Consider the following 23,089-nt stretch of genomic DNA (forward strand, 5'->3'; position numbering starts at 1 on the left):
ATGCTGTTATAACATTACGTTATGTGGTTATGATATTACGTTATGTGGTTATGATATTACGTTATGTGGTTATAACATTACGTTATGTGGTTATGACATTACGTTATGTGGTTATGACATTACGTTATGTGGTTATGACATTACGTTGTGGTTATGACGTTACGTTATGTGGTTATGATATTACGTTATGTGGTTATGACATTACGTTATGTTGTTATGACATTACGTTATGTGGTTATGACATTACGTTATGTGGTTATAACATTACGTTATGTGATTATAACATTACGTTATGTGGTTATTACATTACGTTATGTGGTTATGATATTACGTTATGAAGTTATAACATTACGTTATGTTGTTATGACATTACGTTATGTGGTTATGACATTACGTTATGTGGTTATGACATTACGTTATGTGGTTATGACATTACGTTATGTTGTTATGATATTACGTTATGTTGTTATGACATTACGTTATGTGGTTATGACATTACGTTATGTGGTTATGATATTACGTTATGTTGTTATGACATTACGTTATGTTGTTATGACATTACGTTATGTGGTTATAACATTACGTTATGTGGTTATGATATTACGTTATGTGGTTATAACATTACGTTATGTGGTTATGACATTACGTTATGTGGTTATAACATTACGTTATGTGGTTATGACATTACGTTATGTGGTTATAACATTACGTTATGTTGTTATGATATTACGTTATGTGGTTATGATATTACGTTATGTGGTTATGACATTACGTTATGTTGTTATAACATTACGTTATGTGGTTATGACATTACGTTATGTTGTTATAACATTACGTTATGTGGTTATGATATTACGTTATGTGGTTATAACATTACGTTATGTGGTTATGATATTACGTTATGTGGTTATAACATTACGTTATGTGGTTATGATATTACGTTATGTGGTTATATTACGTTATGTGGTTATGATATTACGTTATGTGGTTATATTACGTTATGTGGTTATAACATTACGTTATGTGATTATAACATTACGTTATGCGGTTATAACATTACGTTATGTGGTTATGACATTACGTTATGTGGTTATGACATTACGATATGTTGTTATGACATTACGTTATGTGGTTATAACATTACGTTATGTGGTTATAACATTACGTTATGTGGTTATGATATTACGTTATGTGGTTATAACATTACGTTATGTGGTTATGATATTACGTTATGTGGTTATGACATTACGTTATGTTATTATGACATTACGTTATGTGGTTATGATATTACGTTATGTGGTTATGATATTACGTTATGAGAGCTCATCATAAAGAATATAATCCACAGGTATACATTGTAGATATCATGTTGTAAATAAAAAAATCTATATCTACAGATCTCTAAATCAGAAAGGGTTTCCATTTCAATACGTATACACAGGAGACATTGACCACAAGTCTACATTATAAATATCATGTTGTAATAATATCTATATCTATAGATCTCTAAATCAGAAACGTCTCCATGGTAATACGTTTACATAGAGAACTATCAGAAATAACCCGTTACTATTTAGTTTCCCCGTCCTTTGTACAATAAAACCCTACCTGTCTCAAGCATTTGCACCATCTCACCCAACTTCGCTACATGTATCCCATAATAACCTGATGACCATGTGATTAGCTTTAATACAATGCTATACCAGGTTGACATTGTCCTGTGACGTTATCATCGACGTTATATATGGTTTACGGTCGATATTCTATATTGACAAGTGTTTAAAAACACTGTACACAAATTAACTATACAAAATGATGGGTTACACAATATCAAATATTCCCCACAATTACCGGCACGTGTATACTTAGCACGAGGTCCCAGTATCGACAAGCCGAAATTTTAAATATGCTTTTCATTATTTCCCGTGTTTTGTTTGATCAGCTTATAATAACTGTCCATATGGCAGGATCTCCTGTAGCGTATCAGTTTTAGTTACTCAAACAATCCAATTGTATTAAGAAATTGATTTTGTTATTTATCATGATTATACATGTGTGAGGCCTAATGGGTCCTGAAGAGAACCACTGGACCAATTTAAACATTTAATGCATTTAGAGAAGCGAATATATGTAGGCGTTCTCTTTCATCCATGCTAGACGTAGCAGGATAGTATGGAAACAAGAATTGATCTGTTGTTCTCCAATACAACGAGGTAGGTTGATGGAGACCATGGATAGTTTGATGACTAACTGTAACCCCCTCCCGACAGGTATACAATAGGGTACGTGTTGTACCCCAGCCGACTGTATCCTCCTCCCGACAGGTATACAGTAGGGTACGTGTTGTACCCCAGCCGACTGTATCCTCCTCCCGACAGGTATACAGTAGGGTACGTGTTGTACCCCAGTCGACTGTATCCTCCTCCCGACAGGTATACAGTAGGGTACGTGTTGTACCCCAGCCGACTGTATCCTCCTCCCGACAGGTATACAGTAGGGTACATGTTGTACCCCAGCCGACTGTATCCTCCTCCCGACAGGTATACAGTAGGGTACGTGTTGTACCCCAGCCGACTGTATCCTCCTCCCGACAGGTATACAGTAGGGTACGTGTTGTACCCCAGCCGACTGTATCCTCCTCCCGACAGGTATACAGTAGGGTACGTGTTGTACCCCAGCCGACTGTATCCTCCTCCCGACAGGTATACAGTAGGGTACGTGTTGTACCCCAGCCGACTGTACCCTCCTCCCGACAGGTATACAGTAGGGTACGTGTTGTACCCCAGCCGACTGTAACCCCCTCCCGACAGGTATACAGTAGGGTACGTGTTGTACCCCAGCCGACTGTATCCTCCTCCCGACAGGTATACAGTAGGGTACGTGTTGTACCCCAGCCGACTGTATCCTCCTCCCGACAGGTATACAGTAGGGTACGTGTTGTACCCCAGCCGACTGTTACCTCCTCCCGACAGGTATACAGTAGGGTACGTGTTGTACCCCAGCCGACTGTATCCTCCTCCCGACAGGTATACAGTAGGGTACGTGTTGTACCCCAGCCGACTGTAACCCCCTCCCGACAGGTATACAGTAGGGTACGTGTTGTACCCCAGCCGACTGTAACCCCCTCCCGACAGGTATACAGTAGGGTACATGTTGTACCCCAGCCGACTGTATCCTCCTCCCGACAGGTATACAGTAGGGTACATGTTGTACCCCAGCCGACTGTATCCTCCTCCCGACAGGTATACAGTAGGGTACGTGTTGTACCCCAGCCGACTGTATCCTCCTCCCGACAGGTATACAGTAGGGTACGTGTTGTACCCCAGCCGACTGTATCCTCCTCCCGACAGGTATACAGTAGGGTACGTGTTGTACCCCAGCCGACTGTATCCTCCTCCCGACAGGTATACAGTAGGGTACGTGTTGTACCCCAGCCGACTGTATCCTCCTCCCGACAGGTATACAGTAGGGTACGTGTTGTACCCCAGCCGACTGTATCCTCCTCCCGACAGGTATACAGTAGGGTACGTGTTGTACCCCAGCCGACTGTATCCTCCTCCCGACAGGTAAACAGTAGGGTACGTGTTGTACCCCAGCCGACTGTAACCCCCTCCCGACAGGTATACAGTAGGGTACGTGTTGTACCCCAGCCGACTGTAACCCCCTCCCGACAGGTATACAGTAGGGTACGTGTTGTACCCCAGCCGACTGTAACCCCCTCCCGACAGGTATACAGTAGGGTACGTGTTGTACCACAGCCGACTGTATCCTCCTCCCGACAGGTATACAGTAGGGTACGTGTTGTACCATAGCCGACTGTATCCTCCTCCCGACAGGTATACAGTAGGGTACACGTTGTACCCCAGCCGACTGTAACCCCCTCCCGACAGGTATACAGTAGGGTACGTGTTGTACCCCAGCCGACTGTATCCCCCTCCCGACAGGTATACAGTAGGGTACGTGTTGTACCCCAGCCGACTGTATCCTCCTCCCGACAGGTATACAGTAGGGTACGTGTTGTACCCCCAGCCGACTGTAACCCCCTCCCGACAGGTATACAGTAGGGTACATGTTGTACCCCAGCCGACTGTATCCTCCTCCCGACAGGTATACAGTAGGGTACGTGTTGTACCCCAGCCGACTGTATCCTCCTCCCGACAGGTATACAGTAGGGTACGTGTTGTACCCCAGCCGACTGTAACCTCCTCCCGACAGGTATACAGTAGGGTACGTGTTGTACCCCAGCCGACTGTATCCTCCTCCCGACAGGTAAACAGTAGGGTACGTGTTGTACCCCAGCCGACTGTAACCCCCTCCCGACAGGTATACAGTAGGGTACGTGTTGTACCCCAGCCGACTGTAACCCCCTCCCGACAGGTATACAGTAGGGTACGTGTTGTACCCCAGCCGACTGTAACCCCCTCCCGACAGGTATACAGTAGGGTACGTGTTGTACCACAGCCGACTGTATCCTCCTCCCGACAGGTATACAGTAGGGTACGTGTTGTACCACAGCCGACTGTATCCTCCTCCCGACAGGTATACAGTAGGGTACACGTTGTACCCCAGCCGACTGTAACCCCCTCCCGACAGGTATACAGTAGGGTACGTGTTGTACCCCAGCCGACTGTATCCCCCTCCCGACAGGTATACAGTAGGGTACGTGTTGTACCCCAGCCGACTGTATCCTCCTCCCGACAGGTATACAGTAGGGTACGTGTTGTACCCCCAGCCGACTGTAACCCCCTCCCGACAGGTATACAGTAGGGTACATGTTGTACCCCAGCCGACTGTATCCTCCTCCCGACAGGTATACAGTAGGGTACGTGTTGTACCCCAGCCGACTGTATCCTCCTCCCGACAGGTATACAGTAGGGTACGTGTTGTACCCCAGCCGACTGTAACCTCCTCCCGACAGGTATACAGTAGGGTACGTGTTGTACCCCAGCCGACTGTATCCTCCTCCCGACAGGTATACAGTAGGGTACGTGTTGTACCCCAGCCGACTCTAACCTCCTCCCGACAGGTATACAGTAGGGTACGTGTTGTACCCCAGCCGACTGTATCCTCCTCCCGACAGGTATACAATAGGGTACGTGTTGTACCCCAGCCGACTGTAACCCCCTCCCGACAGGTATACAGTAGGGTACGTGTTGTACCCCAGCTGACTGTATCCTCCTCCCGACAGGTATACAGTAGGGTACACGTTGTACCCCAGCCGACTGTATCCTCCTCCCGACAGGTATACAGTAGGGTACGTGTTGTACCCCAGCCGACTGTAACCCCCTCCCGACAGGTATACAGTAGGGTACGTGTTGTACCCCAGCCGACTGTATCCCCCTCCCGACAGGTATACAGTAGGGTACGTGTTGTACCCCAGCCGACTGTATCCCCCTCCCGACAGGTATACAGTAGGGTACGTGTTGTACCCCAGCCGACTGTAACCCCCTCCCGACAGGTATACAGTAGGGTACGTGTTGTACCCCAGCCGACTGTAACCTCCTCCCGACAGGTATACAGTAGGGTACGTGTTGTACCCCAGCCGACTGTATCCTCCTCCCGACAGGTATACAGTAGGGTACGTGTTGTACCCCAGCCGACTGTATCCTCCTCCCGACAGGTATACAGTAGGGTACGTGTTGTACCCCAGCCGACTGTATCCTCCTCCCGACAGGTATACAGTAGGGTACGTGTTGTACCCCAGCCGACTCTAACTTCCTCTGTACCTGTTGATAGCCTATATAGCGGGGCTCAGAAGAAATACGATATGTAGATATACTGGGATTTAAATGTACCGATACTTAGTTGTTTTCTATGTTTTTTTTTATTATATATTACGTAGTAGAGATTCTTATATATATTAACTAGTTTGTCGTGTGTGTATTGACAAAAGGAAACGTGTCAGTTATTTGAATATTGAAAGAGGACGATAAACATAAATTTAAACGTCCGACAAATCAGTTAAACATGTATACGTGTGTGTTTTAAATACAAGTAGGCACTACAAGGTATAACGGACAGGTGACGTTTGCATAGCTAGGCTGACCTGGAATTAACCCCTCTTCATATAAAAAGTTTAAGATAAATCAATTTAACATAAGGAATTACCACACAAATATTGTTTCATTTCGATTGAAATCATTATAAGACTGATCGATTGGTTAGTATATATGTATGATACGTATATAAAAACAGAAAACATGAAATGAGACACAATCAATCGATGTATGATTGATATTCAATTTCACTTCCAAGTCAGGCTTAGTGATCACTGTATGACTTAAGTAGACATTGCATGTAAGCGACCATCAACGAGTTATATTTACACCAAAATATCATTTCCTACATAATCCCCGATAATAATGAGGTCGACCGTCCCTCTGCCGAGACATTCTCTGGTACACAGGAAGTCGGCCATTATTACACCGAGATATTCCCTGGTAAACAGGAAGTCGATCATTCCTAAACAAAGAACAAAAATGGGGCCGCGGTGGCCGAGTGGTTAAAGTGTACCGACACTTTATCACTAGCCCTCCACCACTGGGTTGCGAGTTCGAAACCTACGTGGGGCAGTTGCCAGGTACTGACCGTAGGTTGGTGGTTTTTCTCCGGGTACTCCGGCTTTCCTCCACCTCCAAAACCTGACACGTCCTTAAATTACCCTGGCTGTTAATAGGACGTTAAACAAAAACAAACAAACAAACAAATCCTAAACAAAGACATCCCTTGGTAAAAAGGAAGTCGACCATTCCTACACCGAGACACCCCCTGGTAAAAAAGTCGACCATTCCCCTACACCGAGACTTCCCCTGATAAATAATAATTGCGATTTTTGGGTTAAGCAGTTATCGGTTGCCCCCATGAATAAAAAACATTTATCCTTTTTAAAAAATCCTTCTAGCAATGTTTCTACAAACGATAATATGACAAATTATTGTTTTGATAATTTGTCATGAAATTATTTTACTTACATATTTACCAAAAAGTACGTGTATAGCCAAAAAGAGTATTATATATGATGGGATGAACCTGCAGGTATACTGAAAGTCGACTATTATTACACCAAGACATTCCCTGGTAAACATGAAGTCGACCATTCCTACACCGAGACATCTCCTAGCCCCACTCGATGTGCACTCTTCTCAGAAGAGAAGCTTTCTAAGAAGACTGCATTCCGTTATATGTAAATCGAGTAAACCGGAAGGATATAACCCAAAACAAACAAGTTTTTAAGTTTTCTCAAACACTATGACACAAATATGTGCATGTATGTGTCATACATCCTTCTCTAGTGAAACTCATTACTCTACACTTAAAACATGATCGCTGCCATCTTGGAAGATAAATCTTCTAACTTTGAGACAGAAGAGGTAGAAGATCTTCCAGAAGCAGAAGAGCTACAAATCGAGTGACCGGAAGATCTATTCTAGAAGGAGAAGAGTGCAAATCGAGTGGGGCTCCTAATAAACTATTGACCATTCCTACACCGAGACACCCCCTGGTAAACAGGAAGTCGACCATTCCTACACCGAGACACCCCCTGGTAAAAAGTCGACCATTCCCCTACATCGAGACATTTTGAGTTAAGCAGTCATCGGTTGCCTCCATGAAAAAAACAAAACATTTATACTCAAAAACAAAATCTTTCTAGTAATGTTTCTACAAACGATAATATGACAAATTTTTGTTTTTAAAATTCTTCAGAAATTATTTTACTTACATATTTACCCAAAAGTACGTGTATAGCCAAAAAGAGTATTATAATATGAGGAGATGAACCTGCAGGTATACTGGAAGTGCAGGGGATATTTTTTACAGAAGTGTTGCTGGATGTGGTTTAAAAAGAAAGACACCATTTGTCCTATTGTACTTCATCCCTATGCCCACACACAAACATTTCAAAATCCAGCTATTCTTTTCAATTAGCTCAATTAATACAGTTAAAACGTGTTTGTGGTACCCTTAGTTGTTTGGTTAATTCTGCATTACATCGTTTACATTTTACCTTTGCTTCCCTCAGTGTTAATGGACTTTGTGTTTTTTTTTCCGGAGACACCAAACATATTAAAGGCTATTCTGACATAGCCAGATCCCAGTTTAATCAATATTACTTAACTTAGATTAATTTAGAATTTTCCATGGTCGAGCATTACAGAATTTAAGGAAATTTTCTTAACGACGAGTTGTCCCTTGAATCTGATAATGCTGTCCTAGGGAAGTCAGGGATTGGTCTACGTACCCTGATAAAACTGGGGCCTGACTGATTTGTTTTGTTTTATGTAACGTCCTATTAACAGCCAGGGTCATTTAAGGACGTGTCAGGTTTTGGAGGTGGAGGAAAGCCGGAGTACCCGGAGAAAAACCTGCGACCTACGGTCAGTACCTGGCAACTGCCCCACGTAGGTTTCGAACTCGCAACCCAGAGGTGGAGGGCTAGTGATAAAGTGTCGGGACACCTTAACCATCGCGGCCTCTGACTGACAAAGTAATTATACGTTGTATTGTTGTATAAATGCATACATGAAACTATATGCTTTTGTGATGTCATTTTCGGTATTTTCTACAGAGAGGTGTGAAACATTATATACCTGTAGGTGTCATGAATACGCTTTGTTAGCGATAAGATGTGTAATTAAAGGCTTTAGGATTGTAGATTATATACATATGTACTTGTTTGCTCCCATAATCTCTATCGGCTTATAAAACTATAGACACCCAAATGATATCAAGCTGTTTCTATTTGACAGCTACTTATGATATAAAAACTCATAAATCAGAGTCATTATTATCAAAACCCAAGGGAGGTAATCCGGGTGTTATTCTGAAAACCAGAAGTATTCAAAGGATAAAAGAAAACATAGCCATACCGCGTGGTATCTAACTATTGGGTTTGTTTACGTATACTTATAGGTGTAAGTAGTCCTCAAAATTTAAGCTTTTTTGAAACGTTTTCATTCAAGGAAACAAATATTTGTTTTAAATCCTTTATTGGGTATCATTTCAAATATCTAAATGTTTGTATATTAAATGACAACTCGTACAACTTGTGAAAAGTAGCACTTTCAAAATATCTGTCTTTATAATAAATAAATAATAAATCATTTTTTCATAAAGACTAAGCATACATGTCCATACCCATGACCTACTCGGGCCGTGACCTAGATTTGTACAGCGGGCACCGTCGATGAAGCACGTACAGGACGCTTGTCCTTACTGAACATCTGGACCTAATGCCCCTTGTACTTCATGGTCTCATTTTGAATCTATATTTTGTTCATATTTTGTTCTCGTTTTACCTATTTTATGGAGAACAATGATTTCGTTTACATATCGGTATTTTCTATTTGCTGTTGCTCTCAAATAATGCAGACGTTCCACAGAAATAAAAGATAAGTATATCATCATATGCTGGATAGTTGGTAAGAAGCGGCTACCTTATATGTATAAGCAAGTGATATAAAACTTAGTTTATAGTATCTTTCAACACTTTTCTTCATGTCATTATTTAGTAGAAACAACTTAATAGCTTACACTAGATTATGATTTATTTATGACGGCCGACGATCTACACAGTACATAAAGGCATTTTCAACGATATTTCGACACGCGGTCAACATCAAAGACATACGATCGAACCGCCATTGACGGGTAGGTATTAGGTTTGGTCAAATTACACTTAACCTGTAAACTATATCTCTAAATGTGACTGTCGTTAGGTATTTTACATTTTTATGACAATGTTTTATTTTTCTCTGAATACATTCTGAGCCAGTATACCCAAGGACGACATATGTATGTCAATAGTCCCGGCTCTCTCATGTCCAAAATGTCCCCTTTCTCGTCGTGCTACTTCCGAAGACAACACTTGTGACTGCAATTATTCAGGCAAACCAGTAATGCTATGGACAATTAGATGTTAAGGGTTTCCTGGCCCCAGTTTCTCCAATATCCTTAATTCAAGGAATCTCCTCAACTTTTAACTTACCATAGGAAAGCGTTATGAGGTTGAAGGGGAAATCTTAGCTAAGGATTTTACCTCTGTATTACTGTTATTCTATAGGAAATTTCAGTTCATGGATTTCCTTAAATTGATAAATAATAATGAAAGCTGGACCTGAAGGAACTATGACCAAGTAAAGGACTGTCACCCTATCAGTGTGATGACAATTCTTTTAGGGAGCCTCATCTGCCAATAGCATTGTATCCGAGTAGTGGTGTGGTGGAATCCTAACTAACAACAGTTCTACGCCTCATATCAGTAGATTAATAACCACATTATCGACTAATTACACGAGAATCGTAATTCATTAACGTCACATTTCAAATAGCAATTAATTCCAACAATTCTATCTCACACAAAAAAACAACTCACTGGTACATTTATTTAAGAAATAATTAACGATGATTCGTGTATTGTTGCAGGATATACAACGAGGACGAGGATATTTTGATAAAGGAGAAGAAAATTAATAATTTATGGATTTGATGAATCATCAGATTTTTTTTTTTTTTTTTTTAATTGATAGAAGAGTGGGTTAAAACATTCACTCGTTCACACTAGGATTCACCAAGTAGATTTGCCCAGTAGGAACCAAAATTAACGACATTCTAAAATAAGATGGACTTAAATGTAAATTCTATCCATGATACGCAATGCATAATTTCCGTTCAAATCTGTCAATCACAAATCGTCCAGTTTATATTGATAATCTTCAGTTAGATCTACATATTGTTTTTATCATTACAAATCATTTTTTGTTTTGAATTTAAAAATACAAGTACAATTTGTATCTTGTTATTTCTCTTTTTCTTCCGTTTTTTGATGAGAAAAGGGGGCACATGGTTATCAGAAACATTTAGGGAACAACTTAGTTTTTGGTACCAAGTACTTGAAATCTATCGACGTCACATTTCAATCATTAATACATATCACGTTATTTTGTACAAAAGCGAGTTGTCGGCGGTCACGGTACGCATAGAATGTGATGTGTTTGTCCTCTACTTCAAACGAGTAATAATTACCGTGTCGTTAATTACACCGATATCGTATAAATCGTACATCACATATAGTATACAAACAGATTAGCTCTATTAGCATTTGTAATTAATATTTTCTGCGTTAAAATTAGCCGTGACAAAAACTTTAATTGATAAAAACGATATCAATATTTAGGGTTAGAATTAAACCTTATTAAAAATCATCGACATAGATAATAAAATGTTAAAGTTTGACCTAAATGACTAATTATCACGCATTGTTAAACTATACTCGACAAATGTATAATGTTAATGAAATAAACAACCAACTATCGCAAAATGAACAGACACGAATTCTGTTTTGAGCTGTTAATCTGGCCAATCTGACGGTATATTTAATTCATTACTAATTTACAAATGTATCGTTAGATCTCAAAGTGACGCATCGAATCTGATGGTCGTCACTCTTAACACCGCATCAACTTTACATTTTAAATTACTGATGCCATTTAAAGCGGGTGTGGCCATTATATGCTATAATGCTGTATAAAATGGCCCCGTCGTGTCAGTTACAATAGATAATAAATTAGTTTAGATATTGTAGGGCGGTAAATGTATCAGTGTGGTTATAAACTGTATCGATTTAATTAAATGCAAATCGTAAACCTAGATATAGTCTGTTCGTAGTGGTATTCAATAAACTATTTCATTTTACATATAGTAAAAGCTTTGTATGTATAAAGTCATATGTCATCAGTTATAGACACATATGTCTGTCTTCTGTTACGGACACATGCGTCTGTCTTCTGTTACAGACACATATGTCTGTCTTCTGTTACAGACACATATGTCTGTCTTCTGTTACAGACACATATGTCTGTCTTCTGTTACAGACACATATGTCTGTCTTCTGTTACGGACACATACGTCTGTCTTCTGTTACAGACATACGTCTGTCTTCTGTTACAGACACATACGTCTGTCTTCTGTTACAGACACATATGTCTGTCTTCTGTTACAGACACATACGTTGTCTTCTGTTACAGACACATACATCTGTCTTCTGTTACAGACACATGTCTGTCTTCTGTTACAGACACATACGTTCTCTTCTGTTACAGACACATACATCTGTCTTTTGTTACGGACACATGCGTCTGTCTTCTGTTACAGACACATATTTATATCCTCTGTTACAGACATATACGTCTGTCTTCTGTTACGGACACATGCATCTGTCTTCTGTTACAGACACATACGTTGTCTTCTGTTACAGACACATACATCTGTCTTTTGTTACGGACACATGCGTCTGTCTTCTGTTACAGACACATACGTTCTCTTCTGTTACAGACACATACATCTGTCTTTTGTTACGGACACATGCGTCTGTCTTCTGTTACAGACACATATGTATATCCTCTGTTACAGACATATACGTCTGTCCTCTGTTACAGACATATACGTCTGTCCTCTGTTACAGACACATACGTCTGTCTTCTGTTACAGACACATATGTATATCCTCTGTTACAGACACATACGTTGTCTTCTGTTACGGACACATATGTCTGTCTTCTGTTACAGACACATATGTCTGCCTTTTGTTACGGACTCGTTTGGCTGTCTTCTGTTACGGACATATAAATTTGTCTTCTGTTACGGAAAAATACATTTGTCTTCTGGTACGGACACATTGGTTTGCCTTCAGTTACGGATACATACGTCTGTCTTCTGTTGCGGATACATACATATGGCTTCTGCTCCGTCTGTCTGCAGTTACAGATAAATTCGTATGTCCGCTGTTACGGATACATACGTCTGTCTTGTGTTACGGGTTCATTTGACTGTCTTTTATTTCAGACACATTCGTCTGTTGGCGGTTACAGATAAATTCGTATGTCCACTGCTGCGGACACGTTCGTCCGCCTTTGGCCAGGGATATATTGGGGATACTTAATTTGATTTACCCAGATTAATCTCTCGTCCATCGACCAAAATCGGCCGTCATAGGTTTACACGGCGTGACACTATAATATCAAGTTTCTAAAGTGCAATCATGGGTTAAGTTTTGTTTAAATCCCATCTCCCTCTTTATAGAAACAGGATATGCTTTAATTTGAAATAATTTAGCCTCGTTTTTATGTCTTTATTTAGGATTCTGTGTTTACTGCCATGAATATATAAGATACATTTTTTTTAATTTCTAGACTATTTCAAATAATATGTTTCTCCGAAAATTGTTAAGCAACTTATCCGATGTATCAGCGTGCGCACGTTTTATACAGAATTTAAATTCTTGTGGGAGAAATTAATATCAGATCTAAGTTTGTTTTTCAATATTTCCATTGAAAATACTTGAAATTATGTAGGTTGTGAAACTATTTAATAAGTCATTGCTTAAACTAAACTACTTAAAATTATACTTCATCGATTGTAAAACTCAGGTGCATGCAACTTTTCTTAGCATTGTCTGCAGCAAGACAATATATTGTATTAATTTGATATAAAGCTGGACACCTGCTTATAATTACATCATTAGAGCTCACCTGTAAAATGTATAATTTCTTACCTGTATGATCCAGGTGCGAGGCAATAGATCCAAGTAAAGGCAATGAGAGCCGCTCGTATGAATACAGGTGTAATAAGTGTATGTATGGTCTTACATGTACCTGTGGTCACGTGGCCTATCTGAGCAGGTAGAGGCTCGTCACGGTAAAAATTGTGATAACAAACAACTACCCGTACATCATTGATTGCTATTGGACATGGTGGTATGATAGTATATAGGAAATAATGATGTATCGCAGTATAGGACACAACGGCGGTTAGGTTAGCTTGAAGTTTTAGGGTCTGACCACAGAGTAATTTATTGGGCGAAAGATGTGCATGTCATCAAGTGTACTTTGTGCGGTGTTAGTTGTGACCAGGTGTACTTTGTTGGGTGTGAGGTTTAGTTGTGACCAGGTGTACTTTGTTAGGTGAGAGGTTTAGTTGTGACCAGGTGTACTTTGTTGGGTGTGAGGTTTAGTTGTGACTAGGTGTACTTTGTTAGGTGTGAGGTTTAGTTGTGACCAGGTGTACTTTGTTAGGTGTGAGGTTTAGTTGTGACCAGGTGTACTTTGTTAGGTGTGAGGTTTAGTTGTGACCAGGTGTACTTTGTTGGGTGTGAGGTTTAGTTGTGACCAGGTGTACTTTGTTTGGTGTGAGGTTTACATGTGACCACTGTAATATGTTTGACGAGTAATATACTTTCTAGAAAAGAGTTCCTACTTAGTTGTGAGTTTGACCTGCCTCGGACGGATGCCTGGTTAGGTGCCATCGTTACTAAGGTTGTTCAGAAGGCCATAGGACGAGAAAAGTTCAGATAGATCAATGTATCGTCCCGTCTACAATTTAACAAAACGTGGTAAAATCAATACAGGATGTACAGCCGGAGTAACTATTACGATTTGTTTAAAGTTCTATGCAGCACTGTGGTCCGTGTTTGTGTGTAGCTAATAGATACAAATTATCCTTTAGGTGAAATACCATCCTTGAACAGTAAAAGCCTCGATCTTATCAAGCTTTTGTACTGTAAATGTCAATGTATTGCCCATTTCTTACATATTTTTTACTGATTTCTTTTCAGTTGTATCCTTTTTGTCCTGGTATCTGCATATTTATGAATGTATGAATATTTATGCATTAGTTTAAACGTATTCAAGCACATCGTTAACGGCTCTTTTATAAGGCGAGGCTCGATGTCGTGTGTAAGGTCTAGAATTTAAGGATACACATGTATATGTCATCTCGCAGTTTTAATCATAGAGAGTTCCATTCGTTTACTGTCGGAGTTGCGAAAATTGCTGACTATGGTCACAATGGATACCTTGTTACACATGGAATATTCCTAATCATTTGAAAAAAAAAATGATTAGAAAACTTTCAAGGGAAATAACTCCAACACAAATCAACAGTATGGTATTAGTTGTAAACTTTATATATTTTACAACAATTGTGAAACAAGTTATATCAACTTATATTAATCACGCTTGTTGGCCCGGATGGAGGCGCGTGAGGGGTCTTACTGTGAGAGAAAACTGGAGTACCCGGGGAAAACCCACGTGGTCGGGCAGGTGACCCTATACCTTTTCACGTGCGATCAGGGAATCGCCTAGGTGAAAAGGAAGTTACCACTGTGCCACCCGACCACCCCAGTACAGTGTCAAATAATGTATACCCAAACATATAGATGGACTCAACAAATAATGTATACCCAAAACATATAGATGGACTCAACAAATAATAGATAGCATCTTTACACACATAATGTTGATGTATAGTAACTGTCAATACCGTATATGGTAAAGAATGACGTCACATATATTTATATTTGATTGAGGACGATACTGCTTTGTAATATATCAAAAAAAGATTGTTACAATGTAGAAAATAAGGTCATAACAATGAGAACGATTATAGATTACACGAGTTTTGTCTGACACGTGACATGTGAAGGTGGAGTGCGCTGTTCATTAAAGATTTAACCATTAATCACACTTATAAAACCTTGAGGATAACGACTTCTCCATGGGCGCCCGTCTATTGTATACAAATGTTTCTCCTTGATCCTTATCACCCTGATTTATTGTTCAGTATTAATTATCCTCACAACGGAACAATGAAAAGAAAATGCCATTGTTGTATATAATGATGCATAAATTTAAGAAATATAAAGAAACATTAGGCGTATGCTATGAAAGAAAAATGAATATCAAAAATATACATGTATATCAATGTGTTTTTTCTGGGATTCAGTTGATAGATGCCAATAGGTAAATTGCTACTGATCCATATTTCAGTTTTCGAGACTTTTTTAAATTCTCCAGGTTTACAGATTACAGTTTAATTATCATACTACATGTACATGTGTATGTCTTTCTATATTCCTCTGTGATATATGTATATATACTGTGTTCTAATTACATAAAGAGTTCAATAGACTAAATAATCACCTTAAGTGTAAATCTAACTTTTAATAGCCTGTGAACTCCAAAATGTGCATGTAATACATGTTTCAAAGTCAGTTTACTGTTATCACATATAAATTACCTTGATTTGTTTCTGATTGGCGAAGGCAAAACAATACATTTAAAATTATTCAATTTCCGACGATTACCATAATTTGAATAAACGCGATTTAACACGTGATATTCATGGTAATTCCATTTAAACGTATTACTACATATTCCTGGCATTGAAAGTTAAATCTACGACCACATTATCTCTGACATTGAAAGAGATGTATTATCATGACATTTGATGTATACCCGAGGACAGGTTTTCGTCTGAGCACATTTTCTAATTTTTCTGGTAGAAAATAATTCAACATAAGTTAATGTTCATGTAACTTGTGCCCAATCCTTTTGCTACGTATTGGCAATAAAATAAGTTTAAACTAATTTGTTGGAATAAATCTGAATGGACCAAGAGACTGAAAATGACAGCCACCTTTTCATTCTATGAGGATCGGTTACACGCTGAATAGATTGTAGAGTAACCAAATCATTTAGAGCCGAGATGTATTTCTCGCTTGTAGCCAGCTGTTCTGATGTTATTATGGCAAGATATCCTAAACATTTTTATCGAAGTTTCGTGAATGTAGTTCATAAAGTTGTAAACGCGGATAGTTAGCGGATCGACATCAACTAATGAATTGCATTAAAATTCTAACATGAATACGTATAACTTAACAGTCCGTACTGTAAATCATTCATATTTCGTGTGGGATTTATATTCGCGTGGGATTTATATTCGCGTGGGATTTATATTCGCGTTAATACGCTTAGAGATTCAATCGCTAATTCAAATCCGTCCCGGTTATTTGTACGAAAATAAACATTTGAATGGTGACCAAGCTAATGGTTACCGATATAGGAGTCCTTCGGAACCATAACTCTAAAAACTCATCATTTGCAAATTGAAAGTCATTTCTATAGGTCAGCGTTCATAAAATCATATTCGCGAACATGTCAAAGGAGTTAAATTCACGAAATATAGATTTACAATATACAAATATCGTCGTTATTTACTTACAAAATACATGTACGTATAAACACTCGGGGTCCCAAGCCTCTTCTTATGCCATTTATGGTAGATATGCCATCTTTTTCATCCACATTAGGAAGCAATATCTGCATGCATAAAATTCAATTTCAACTCATATGCTTAAAACCTAGGTGACTGCGATCAGTACGATGGCAGAAATGTATGAAGATAACTCATATGTTCGGTTGACTTATTTACACACATTATGATTTATTATGATTTTTTTTTAATTGAAATAATTAGTTGTCAGTGTTTGTACGCAAAATGCGGCTTTCTGATCGGTTGAGATTATTTTTCATACCTCTATGAAAAAAAATCCGAAAATGGCGCGAAATATGTGACGTCACAATATGGCCATTGACATTGCGTATTGATTTGTGATAAAAAAATCCCTTAAAGATCAGTTCAATTGTACATAAAACATGTTTTAATTTTGAAAATCAATTTCAAAAATTGATTATAAGCGTTGATGTCAATCATTTTTTAGTTTCATAGGGGTATGAACAAAAAAAATGTTTGCAAACTTTTGTACGCGGATTCATACGGTTTGCAAAAAAAAAATTTCAACAATCTATTAAGTGTCGGATCATTAAGTCCGGCTCCTAGTTTATTGTTATACTACACTTGATAAACATCAATATATTGACTTCGTTGTTAATCCACTAAGAGAAGGAGTAGGATGATTCCGGAACTCATATAACATTAGAGCAGGCAGCTGATGTTTGTTGAAATTAATTTTAAAAAATATTTACCAGAATTTGTTTACACAATGCGTCATGTCTTTGTGTGGTATTGGATTATCCGAATAATTTAATTACTTTATGTAATCATAAAAGTTAATTTAAAATGAAATCTATTATGACCACCGAGTGTTATTCAAACACTCGCAAGACGATTAACTGATGAAGATTGAGTTGTGTGTGTCAAATGACATCCGCCTGGGCAGCACGTACACAAACATCGCGCGCAGTTGGTCCCGACATACGGGCTATAGTTGTTATCCCCGTTTCGGCCATTCTAAGGTAGGGTATATTATGGTAACAACTGGTCCTGTCTCTGTGGCACGACTTACTAAATCGTAAATTTGACCCTATTTAAGTCGGGATGATTGTCCAAATGTCTAAATGTGACTGTGATATTTAACGGTTTTACTGGAAACAAGAAATATCTGGAAAAAAGATAAATTGGCATAGTTTTAATGTTGCTGGTTATAATGTAAAACTGCTGGTGAAACGAACTAATGCGTTTCAGAACGGATAACAAAATTATATAAGTTTGAATCATTTTGGTGATACTACGACTGCAATTGAATCAGGAATATAATTTGATTAATGTGTCATTTGAAAAGATACATCCGCTTATTCAGCTTGCAATCAATCTTAACTTTGTTTCGTTTTTAACTGCATATCTGCATTTTGCTTTTACCGCTACATTGACCAATCACATACTTCATCTTGACCAGTAACGCCACCTGTCGCGTCATATCCAGGGCCAAAAGAATATTATACGGCTATGCCGAAAAAATAACATCAATTTCAACAGTTTTATCTATTTGAATAGTAAACGATCACATACATGTAATAACGGACGGGTACCGTCTTAAAGACACATGTCCGATTGATCTCAGATCACGTGATATCAAGGTTCGACAACTCTGGACAATGATAATGAACCAATTTGTCAATCATGCCGTAAATAATTTCAAAGTCATGTTTGTGTGGAGTTTCCTTACAGCTGATTTCCTCACGTGAATAGGGGTCCATGTTGTCTACAGAGGTAGCGTTGAGTACCTACCATGTAGGCAGGTGTATACCTATTTCACAGGGAAAGATCGATTTAAAGGGACGTCTTGGATGAATCGACATCAGTCCCGCCCTAAATCAGGCCAGAACGCTTGAAGAGATATCTCAATACTTGTTCTGGTCGTATTTAACTGGCGTATTGGAAAATTGATTTTGCGATGTTTAAAAGGAAATTTAGAATTAAATGCATATGAACCGTGCGTTAATAGTATGAGTTAGACCCCATGTGCGCTAGCATCCAGGCCTCATAGTGATTACATAAGTTGTTAAAACTTGTTTCCTTCGAAAAAAAATTCTTAGATAAATAAGTTTATTGATTTTGTATTATTTATATGAGTCAGAAAAGATAAAATGAAAATAGAAATAAAAATTATACGGCTTAATTGTCATGTGAGTGTTTACTGGAACCGGACTTTACATGTGGATTCGTGAACCTACCTGTTTAATCTATGGATTAACGAAACCGAATCCGAAGACGGAACTTGTACGGAATCTGGATTAAAGGAACTGGAACAACGAAATGCGACAATATGTCTGGAATTGTGGATCTGACAGCTTAGCTGACAAAATCAAGCTGTCACATTATGTAAACAATTATGGGTCTTATCCCCTTTTATTTAGAGTTCTATTGATTCGTTTAAAAGCGCACATTATTTCAATCAGTACTGATAGTGTGTTGAAAACGCCCCTTTTATAAGTATTAAGTTAATATAGAGCCAAATATGGCTGGGTATTGATGTTTATTAATGTTTTAATGATGTATTTTATTATACTGTATAATGGATGTATCAATACGTGACACTTTGATAGACATACCTGAATCTGAATCAGTGTAATGTTAATACTTAGAAGTTGGATTTTCTTAAAAACTTATTGTTGCCGAGTATTTATTGACCTATATTATGTAGTCGTAGATTCTGATCTCCGATAACATATAAACCATTTTAGACTCCGAGAAGGTCGGTGTATAGCTACTTTGGCTACATTTCCATTTAATAGAGAGCGTCTATCTCTTTGTTTAACATTATGAGTGGCTTATAGAGCGATGTTGTGTAAACAACACGAGTGCCCGACAAATATAGTGGTCTGGAATACTAAAACTTCAGAAGGACCAACAGACCTATGCTATATAACTTGATGTAATTTACCGAAATATGTATACTGTAAAGTCAAACTTAAGTTTGAACAATACTCTATAACATTTCCCGGCCTTCTGCTTCTAATACTCTGTACTTACAGCTGTAGTAATTTCACCGTCTGACATGTCCTTACAGTTAGCTAAGGGTGTAATGGTTTCACATTTTACATTTAGTACCAGCAGAAAGATTCGAATAACGATCAGAATAACTTGTGACGTCTGTGTCGACCCTGCAGTCATTTAACTTTATATGTACCTACCCCCTCCTGCCCCCCCCCCCCCCCCCCTCTCTCTCTCTCTCTCCTATAAAAATACTATTTCTGATATGTCAATTATTATATTTTCGTTTCTTTATCACATTTTTGAATGTTTGTATATGCCACCATTTGACTATGTTATTGTTAATTATTGTGTTATTATTATGGGAGAAGTCGTTTATAAGTTGGTAAAACTTGATGACTAATCCCTTTGTCATTTTATGTCAATAAAATATGTTTAAACTAATTATTTCACCTTCTAACTTCTCCGATATTAATTTGACCGTCTAACTATAGATTTGCTCTTACAATTATCTAAGGTTGTAGTAATTTTACCGTCTAACTTCTCCAATTTTATTTGTCCGTCAAATTTCTCCAATATCTATTTTACCGTCTAACCTCTCCAATATTAATTTGTCCGTCTAACTTAATTGAACTAGACAAGACATAATGGCGAAATTCATCAACCTGAAATGAGTACAATCTTGTTTTTTGTTACAAACCTGTGAAAAGGTTAACTTAAATATCAGATCTCGAGGTGATATGACGCCCCAGATACCTACGTATATAAATATGTTTTTTTTTATATATATAACAGAGTACCACTGGCAAGTCACCCGGTAGTCAGGTGTATACCTTAATTGAAACATAACTTGGCAGGGTTTATATTTCAATGACTATAACATAAGAATGGACTTTATAATCATGTATGAGGAAGTAGGGTTTCATATCGTAATTCATTAATAACACGTCTTGAGAGTAGATACGGCGCCGGTAAGATATATCATCGGTAATATACGTCAAAAGTACGGTACGTCATCGGTAAGATACGTCACAGGTAAGAAATGTCAATTCTAAGATACATCATGGGTAAAATACTTAACCGGTAAGATACGTCATCGGTAAGATACGTCACAGGTAAGATACGTCACTGGTTAGATATGACACAGGTAAGATACATCATAGGTAAGTTATGTCAGTGGTAAAATATGCGTCACCGGTAATATATGTCATCGGTAAGATATGTCACCAGTAAGATATGTCACTGGTAAGATATGTCACCGATAAGATATGTCACAGGTAGGATATGTCACCGGTAAGATATGTCACAGGTAAGATATGTCACAGGTAGGATATGTCACAGGTAAGTTACGTCACTGGTAAGATTTGTCACCGGTAAGATTTGTCACCGGTAAGATATGTCACAGGTAAGATATAACATTGGTGAGATACAATATCGGTAAGTACGTCATCGTTAAGATACAATATCGGTAAGTACGTCATCGTTAAGATACAATATCGGTAAGTGCGTCATCGTTAAGATACAATATCGGTAAGTACGTCATCGTTAAGATACAATATCGGTAAGTACGTCATCGTTAAGATACAATATCGGTAAGTACGTCATCGTTAAGATACAATATCGGTAAGTACGTCATCGTTAAGATACAATATCGGTAAGTACGTCATCGTTAAGATACAATATCGGTAAGTACGTCATCGTTAAGATACAATATCGGTAAGTACGTCATCGTTAAGATACAATATCGGTAAGTACGTCATCGTTAAGATACAATATCGGTAAGTGCGTCATCGTTAAGATATAACATTTGTGAGATACAATATCGGTAAGTGCGCCATCGTTAAGATACAATATCGGTAAGTACGTCATCGTTAAGATACAATATCGGTAAGTACGTCATCGTTAAGATACAATATCGGTAAGTACGTCATCGTTAAGATACAATATCGGTAAGTACGTCATCGTTAAGATGTAACATTTGTGAGATACAATATCGGTAAGTGCGCCATCGTTAAGATACAATATCGGTAAGTACGTCATCGTTAAGATACAATATCGGTAAGTAAGTCATCGGATAAGATAATCATTAATAGCAATGATACGAGTATTGTTACTATATACAACCCATGACTGACATAGCCTGTCCATACTACGTTGTCGACAGTAACTTTGACATGTACCTGTAATTGAGGTTCGACAGTAACTTTGACATGTACCTGTAATTGAGGTTCGACAGTAACTTAGACATGTACCTGTAATTGAGGTTCGACAGTAACTTTGACATGTACCTGTAATTGAGGTTCGACAGTAACTTTGACATGTACCTGTAATTGAGGTTCGCCAGTAACTTAGACATGTACCTGTAATTGAGGTTCGACAGTAACTTTGACATGTACCTGTAATTGAGGTTCGACAGTAACTTTGACATGTACCTGTAATTGAGGCACACATATACAACTGGAACGCATCAGTTTGACGTGTAGCGCAAACCGAAATATTAAAGACTAAAATAGAATATCAGAAGAAAGAAAACGAATCAAAATGGTGTGTTCGTGTCCACGCGTCTAACTCAACTTTGTGTTAATTAACAGATCCACTTTTCACCTGAAAAACACACATAAACCTACCTTTAAGGTGTCGGTGCCCGTGTCTCCGCCGATTTGTTAGTTTTGAAATATGTCAGAAGGTGTGATCGAGTGACATTAGACTGGTCCGATCACTGCCAAGTTCCAGGTGGGCGCGTTTGGCTGGCTACAAATATCTAAAACACTTGATCATAGTCGATAAGATTGAGGTGATAACAGTTGCGTACAGTCGTACATATTCACCAGTTCTATAACGTAAAAATCACCAATAGACGTTTAAAAAACTCCCTTAGTCAGGAGTCTAGGGCTGTATGACGTCATACAGTTGACATTCTCACGATCTCAACAATAGAATAGACGACAGAGGGGATGATACGAATGGGGACGATGAAAACACGACAACGAAACATGAGGACATAACGCATGGAGTTCGGACGT

The 23,089-nt window shown here is 38.5% G+C and overlaps 1 protein-coding gene across 2 annotated transcripts in view; it reads right to left on the reverse strand.

The window, feature by feature from the left end:
* The window catches only part of LOC117316861, a 40,646-nt gene extending 17,852 nt beyond the window's left edge, over positions 1-22,794 (reverse strand). Inside the window, exon 1 of one of the 2 annotated variants that reach the window (XM_033871644.1) lies at positions 22,694-22,794. The gene's annotated coding sequence lies outside the window, so the exon portion shown is untranslated. Of the gene's footprint in view, positions 1-13,548; positions 13,626-22,693 lie in introns of those variants that run through there. The other variant, XM_033871643.1, reaches the window with a different exon arrangement.
* Positions 22,795-23,089: the final 295 nt, after the last annotated feature.

Source organism: Pecten maximus, chromosome 18 (genome assembly GCF_902652985.1).
Source record: "Pecten maximus chromosome 18, xPecMax1.1, whole genome shotgun sequence".
NCBI classification, from domain to species: domain Eukaryota; kingdom Metazoa; phylum Mollusca; class Bivalvia; order Pectinida; family Pectinidae; genus Pecten; species Pecten maximus.